General features: G+C 48.5%; 1 protein-coding gene across 8 annotated transcripts in view; it reads left to right on the top strand.

The window, feature by feature from the left end:
• Positions 1-3,666: 3,666 nt before the first annotated feature.
• The window catches only part of NEK5 (NIMA related kinase 5), a 65,145-nt gene continuing 62,338 nt past the window's right edge, over positions 3,667-6,473 (top strand). For all 8 annotated transcript variants that reach the window (XM_070800145.1, XM_070800143.1, XM_070800142.1 and 5 more), the window contains exon 1: positions 3,667-3,747. The gene's annotated coding sequence lies outside the window, so the exon portion shown is untranslated. The remainder of the gene's footprint in view (positions 3,748-6,473) is intronic.

Below are 6,473 nucleotides of genomic sequence, written 5' to 3'. Positions count from 1 at the left end.
TCCCTGGGATACTCCAGGCAAGAACACTGGAGTGGGTTGCCATTTCCTTCTCCAATGCATGAAAGTGAAAAGTCAAAGTGAAGTTGCTCAGTCGTGTCCGACTCTTAGCGACCCCATGGACTGCAGCCCACCAGGCTTCTCTGTCCATGGGATTTTCCAGGCAAGAGTACTGGAGTGGGGTGTCATTGACAGGAATTAAGCCCCACCTCCTGAAGAGGGTGGATAATCCAATACTAAGTCATTTGCTTTGTGGCTTGATTTGTTCTAACTTTGGCCATTAGGAATTATTTCAGGTTGACGCCTATGTCCCTTTGACATGCCCTCATCCTTTTTGTGTTTTGAGCAACTCCTTACTTTCTGGCACTACAAGAAGATGGTCATCTAGTACCTTCTCTGCCTCAGCCCCAGAATCAGCCATTTCTCTGAGGAGCGCTGGTTCCTTTCATGGGTTTAGAAACCAGGATCTGGGTTCTGGGTGTGATGTCACTGCTTATAGTCCCTCTAAGCAGACAGAGCTAGGAAATACATGTATATACATCCCTATATGTGACAGTCTCTGGTGGTCTAGTGGTTAGGATTCGGAACTCTTATCGCCGAAGCCTGGGTTCATTTCCCTGTCTTGAGGCTTCCCTGGTGCCTCAGAAGGTAAACAATCCACCTGCAATGCAGGAGACCTAGGGTCAATCCCTGGGTTAGAAAGATACACTGGAGAAGGGAATGGCAACCCACTCCAGTATTCTGGTCTGGAGAATCCCATGGACAGAGGAGCCTGGTGGGCTACAGTCCTTGAGGTCGCAAAGAGCTGGACACAGCAGCTAACACTTTCACGCATATCCAGAGGTGATTTCTGTATCTCTCAATCTGTATTTTTTTTTTTTAAGCTCAATATGGGTTTGTTCTTACTGATGTCTTGGATCTGATTCAATACCACTGGGGTCATTCTAATCTTTCCCTTCCCTTCCCCACTCCCCTTTCTGTATCTTCTCTTTGACAGTGAGAAACTTGGCTTGTACCATCCACCATCCACTTACTTAGTTGTTCAACTCCAGTATGCATATAAAGCAGTTTCCAAATTGTTAACCCTCACCCCTGGAAAGAACAATTTACCAACTAAAATACAAAGTTTATGTCTTGCTCCTATTGTCTTTAGCCTTACACTTTCTAGTCAAAACACCATTTCCTTACACTTTCTAGTCAAAACACCATTTCCCAGAATGACTTATGTTAGCTCTTGTTAGCTCTTTTTTTTTTTAAATCACTATCTTGAAGACTATCAGCCAGACTTGCCTGTGAGTTTCCAGGAGATTCCAGTGGAAGCTTGGGTCAACAGTGACCTGATGCAGGGCCAAGGGCACTGAATACAATAGACCTGGGAGCTGCTGGCATGAGTCCTTTTGAAGGAGGTCACCATTAACCCTAACTGGGGGTAAGGAGGCCAAACTACAGGGAGGGAATACAGCCCCACCCATCAATAGAAAATTGGATTAAAGATTTACTGAGCAAGGCCCTGCCCATCAGACCAAGACCCAGATTGCCCCTCAGCCAGTCCCTCCCTTCAAGAAGCTTCCACAAGCCCCTTATCCAGGGGCAGACAGAATGAAAATCACAATCATAGAAAACTAACCAAACTAATTACATGGATCACAGCCTTGACTAACTCAGTGAAACTATGAGCCATGCCATGTGGAACACTCAAGATGGACAGGTCATGGTGGAGAGTTCTGAAAAAAACATGGTCCACTGGAGAAAGGAATGGCAAACCATTTCAGTATTCTTGGCTTGAGAACCCTATGAACAGTATGAAAAGGCAAAAAGATGTGACACTGAAAGATGAACTCCCCAGGTCATCCAGTGCCCAATATGGTACTGGAGAAGACTGGAGAAATAGCTCCAGAAAGAATGAAGAGCCTGAGCCAAAGCAAAAACCATGCCCAGTTGTGGATATGACTGGTAATGGAAGTAAAGTCTGATGCTATAAAGAACAGTATTGCATAGGAACCTGGAATGTTAGGTCCATAAATCAAGGTAAATTCAGTTCAGTTCAGTTCAGTTGCTTAGTCGCGTCTGACTCTTTGCCACCCTATGGACTACAGCACGCCAGGCTTCTGTGTCCATAAACAACCCCCAGAGCTTGCTCAAAATCATGTCCATGATGATGCCATGATGCCATCCAACCATCTCATCCTCTGTCATCCCCTTCTCCTCCCACATTCAATCCTTCCCAGCATCAGGGTCTTTTCCATTGACTCAGTTCTTCTTATCAGGTGGCGAAAGTATTGGATGTTCCGTGTCAGCATCATTCTTTCCATTGAATATTCAGGACTGATTTCCTTTAGGATGGACTGGTTGGATCTCTTTGCAGTCCAAGGGACTCTCAAGAGTCTTCTTCAACACCACAGTTCAAAAGCATCAATTCTTCAGTGCTCAGCTTTCTTTATAGTCCAACTCTCACATCCATACATGACTACTGGAAAAACCATAGCTTTGGCTAGACGGACCTTTGTTGGCAAAGTAATGTCTCTGCTTTTTAATATGCTGTCTAGGTTGGTCATAACTTTCCTTCCAAGGAGTAAGTGTCTTTAAATTTCATGGCTGCAGTCACCATCTGCAATGATTTTGGAGCCCCCCAAAATAAAGTCTGTCACTGTTTCCACTGTTTCCCCATCTATTTGCCATGAAGTGATGGGACGACATGCCATGATCTTTGTTTTCTGAATATTGAGCTTTAAGTCAACTTTTTCACTCTCCTCTTTCACTTTCATCAAGAGGCTTTTTAGTTCCTCTTCACTTTCTGCCATAAGGGTGGTGTCATCTGCATATCTGAAGTTATTGATAATTCTTCCGGCAATCTTGATTCCAGCTTGTGCTTCATCCAGCCCAGCATTTTGCATGATGTACTCTGCATATGAGTTAAATAAGTAGGGTGACAATATACAGGCTTGACGTACTCCTTTCCTGATTTGGAACCAGTCTGTTGTTCCATGTCGAGTTCTAACTGTTGCTTCCTGACCTGCATACAGATTCTCAGGAGGCAGGTCAGGTGGTCTGGTATTCCCATCTCTTTCAGAATTTCCCACAGTTTGCTGTGACTCACACAGTCAAAGGCTTTAGCATAGTCAATGAAGCATAAGTAGATGTTTTTCTGGAATTCTCTTGCTTTTTCAATGATCCAATGGATGTTGGCAATTTGATCTCTGGTTCCTCTGCTTTTCTAAATCCACCTTGAACATCTGGAAGTTCTCGGTTCACATACTATTGAAGCTTCACTTGGAGAATTTTGAGCATTACTTTGCTAGCGTGTGAGATGAGTGCAATTGTGCGGTACTTGGAGCATTCTTTGGCATTGCCTTTCTTTGGGATTGGAATGAAAACTGACCTTTTCCAGTCCTGTGGCCACTGCTGAGTTTTCCAAATCCCGCTCAATTCTAAAACTGGGGAAAATTCAATTGTAAAACTACCTTCCTTGCTCGGTTGTTGCAAAGTATAGAGATAATACATGCAAAGCATCTGGTACACCTTCAGCGAGCGGGAGCCGAATGCTTGCGGAGTGTTTGCAGAGGAGTCCGGACCTAAAGCAACCGAGCAAATTCCCCGGCCCCCAGCCCTCTTCCGGGTGGACCTTGTAGGCGCTCCCGCCCCGCGCCCCGCCTGTCCCGCGCACAGCTCCGCCCCTGCAGCCCGCCCGGAGGCGCCTCGTCCCGGGGAGCCCTGCTCCACGCAGGACGCTTATCTCGCTCCGCGAAGCAGGTAAGCAACAGGCGGCGCCCTCAGTCTGGACCCGGAGCTGCCCCCCAGGGCTCCGGGAGCCCGGGGAAGGGTGGAGCCCCCGCCTGGGAAGGCGCGCTCTTTGGGGAAGCTGCCTCGTTCCCGAGCCGCGTCGGTCTCCATGGCAACGCGCGGCGCTCCGGGCTCCTGGCTCCTGGCTCCTGGCTCCTCGGAGGTCTGCAGCCCTCCAGCCCGCCGCCACCCGGAGTGTTCCTAACGGAGCGAGATTTTCCCATCACCCCGAAACTTACGGGTTTCCACCCGCTGGTGCCTCCTGGGCGGGCGCCTCTCGGTCGCTCAGTTCCCACGCTGGTGGCTTTAAGTTCCCATTCCGCGTTCGCCTCCCTCAACACTGGGCCCTCAGGTGTCCCCAGCGTCCCCTGGCTGCGGAGCTGGCTCCCACTCTATACCCCTAATCGTCCCCTCTTCCTACACTGACACAGATTACTCAGAAACATAACCTGTCTGCTCACTCAGTTTTTGAAAATCAGCATGATGCCCTAACTGTAGTCGTGTGTGTGTGTGTGTGTGTGTGTGAGTCCCCACGGACTATAACTCTCCAGGCTCCTTGCCATTCCCTTCTCCAGGGGATCTTCCCACTCAGGGATCAACCCAGGTTTCTGGCATTGCGGGCAGAATCTTTGCCTTCTGAGACACAAAGAAAGTAGTGGCTGCTGCTGCTGCTTCTCCATTCCCTTCTCCAGGGGATCTTCCCACTCAGGGATCAACCCAGGTTTCTGGCATTGCGGGCAGAATCTTTGCCTTCTGAGACACAAAGAAAGTAGTGGCTGCTGCTGCTGCTTCTAAGTCGCTTCAGTCGTGTCGGACTCTGCGACCCCATAGACGGCAGCCCACCAGGCTCCACCGTCCCTGGGATTCTCCAGGCAAGAACACTGGAGTGGGTTGCCATTTCCTTCTCCAGTGCCTGAAAGTGAAAAGTGAAAGCAAAGTCGCTCAGTCGTGTCAGACTCTTCCGGACCCCATGGACCACAGCCTACCAGGCTCCTCCATCGCATGGGATTCTCCAGGCAAGAGTACTGGAGTGGGTTGCCATTGCCTTCTCCTAAGTAGTGGCTACCATAGTCTAATGGGAAAAAGGAACAGTTCACCCAAAGCCCCCAAGGCTGGAGGCTGGCAGAGGGGTGCCAGACCAGGCAGCTTTCAGAGAGGTGGGAGGTGATCAGAGCCAAGTCCTGGGCCTCCAGGACCTGCCAAAGACAGTTCAGAAACAACCCTATGGGGCTCCCCTGTGGCTCAGTGGCCTGCCAACGCAGGAGAGGGATTGGTCCGTCTGAAACAGGAGAGAAAGGAGCAGGGCACAACTTTTGAAAGAATGACATAGCCCAAGGATACAACATAAACCATTTAGAATCGAATGGAACCAAGATGGCAGACAAGACTAGACCTTGATCCTCAATCAGCAAGTGAAATGATACACCCAGAGGTGCCATGACAGTTCCAAGGCACCGTCAAAAGACCAAGGAGTGGGTGATGTCCCCAATCCTGGAAATCTCTGCCCCTTCCCCAAAATAGTTGGAATAATCCTCCCACTTATTAGCATATGAAATTACCCAACCTGTAAAAGCTAACCATGCCACACTTCACAGCCACATTTGTCCTCTGTGATGGCCCACACTCTGTCTGTGGAGTGTGCTTCTCTCTGAATCTGAATAAATCCACTTCTTACCTATTACTTTGTCTCTCACTGAGTTCTTTCAGCGATAAGGCATCAAGAACCTGAGCTGCATTAAGTCCTGAAACCAGGTACTGTGGGTTTTGGCTGGGTTTGAGTCCCAGCCACATGGGTTTGAGTCTTAATTGGAGGTAAACGATTTCACCTCCTTGGCCCTGGAGGATCCCACATGCTGGGGAGCAGTCAAAACCCATCAGTCAGAACCTCTGAGCCTGTGCTCTAGAGCCCCGGGACCTGCAAGTACTGAAGCTCAGATGCCCTGGAGCCTGTGCTCTGCAATGAGAGAGGCCACTGTAATGAGAGGCTTGTGCACTGCCCCTGTAGAGTGGCCACTGCTCTCTGCAACTAGGGAAAAGCCCACGCAGCACCAAAGACCCAGCACAGCCACAATAAATAAAATTTTTTAAAAAAGAAAAGAAACCGGAAGGGAATCACTGGCCCATCTTTTTGCCCACGGGCTATTGAGGGTGTGTCTGTGTTATAAGCACAGTGTTTCCCAAGAGATTAGTAGAGGAGAAGGGATCACCCCACTTACTACCCAGGGGGAATTCACCTTCCCCTCTCAAGAAGCCAGGATCCTGGGCTGAGGATGACAAACCCAAACCAAAGGAGCTTAAGTGCAAAAGGAATTTCAGGCCTTATATTAAAAACTGAAGATAACTGACCCAGCAGGCGTGGATGGGGCTTTTGGGTCCTTTTGCCATCCTGAATCTTATCAGATTAATCTAAATGCCATAGTGCCTGTCTTTATTATCAAGTCTATATTTCAGTCTGTCACTGCTTGGTACTACTACACTAGAAGTAGTGAGGCAGCAGGGAGTCACCTGACAAGGACAGCCCAAACTTTTAGATCTCTGCTCCCAGGAGCAGTCTGGCCAATGGAGGAATGATTTTTCCAAAAAGGTGAACAGTTCTTGGTAAATATCTGAGCAAAACAAGGTCCAATCAAGCCTCAATTGACACATAGTTGCATTCCCTGAAAATCCAGTATTAATTAAAATTGCACTAAACGTAT

The sequence above is a fragment of the Bos indicus genome, chromosome 12 (genome assembly GCF_029378745.1).
Source record: "Bos indicus isolate NIAB-ARS_2022 breed Sahiwal x Tharparkar chromosome 12, NIAB-ARS_B.indTharparkar_mat_pri_1.0, whole genome shotgun sequence".
Lineage (NCBI taxonomy): Eukaryota > Metazoa > Chordata > Mammalia > Artiodactyla > Bovidae > Bos > Bos indicus.
The sequence above is the reverse complement of the archived record's forward strand: the minus strand, read 5'-3'. Positions and strand labels throughout refer to the sequence as shown.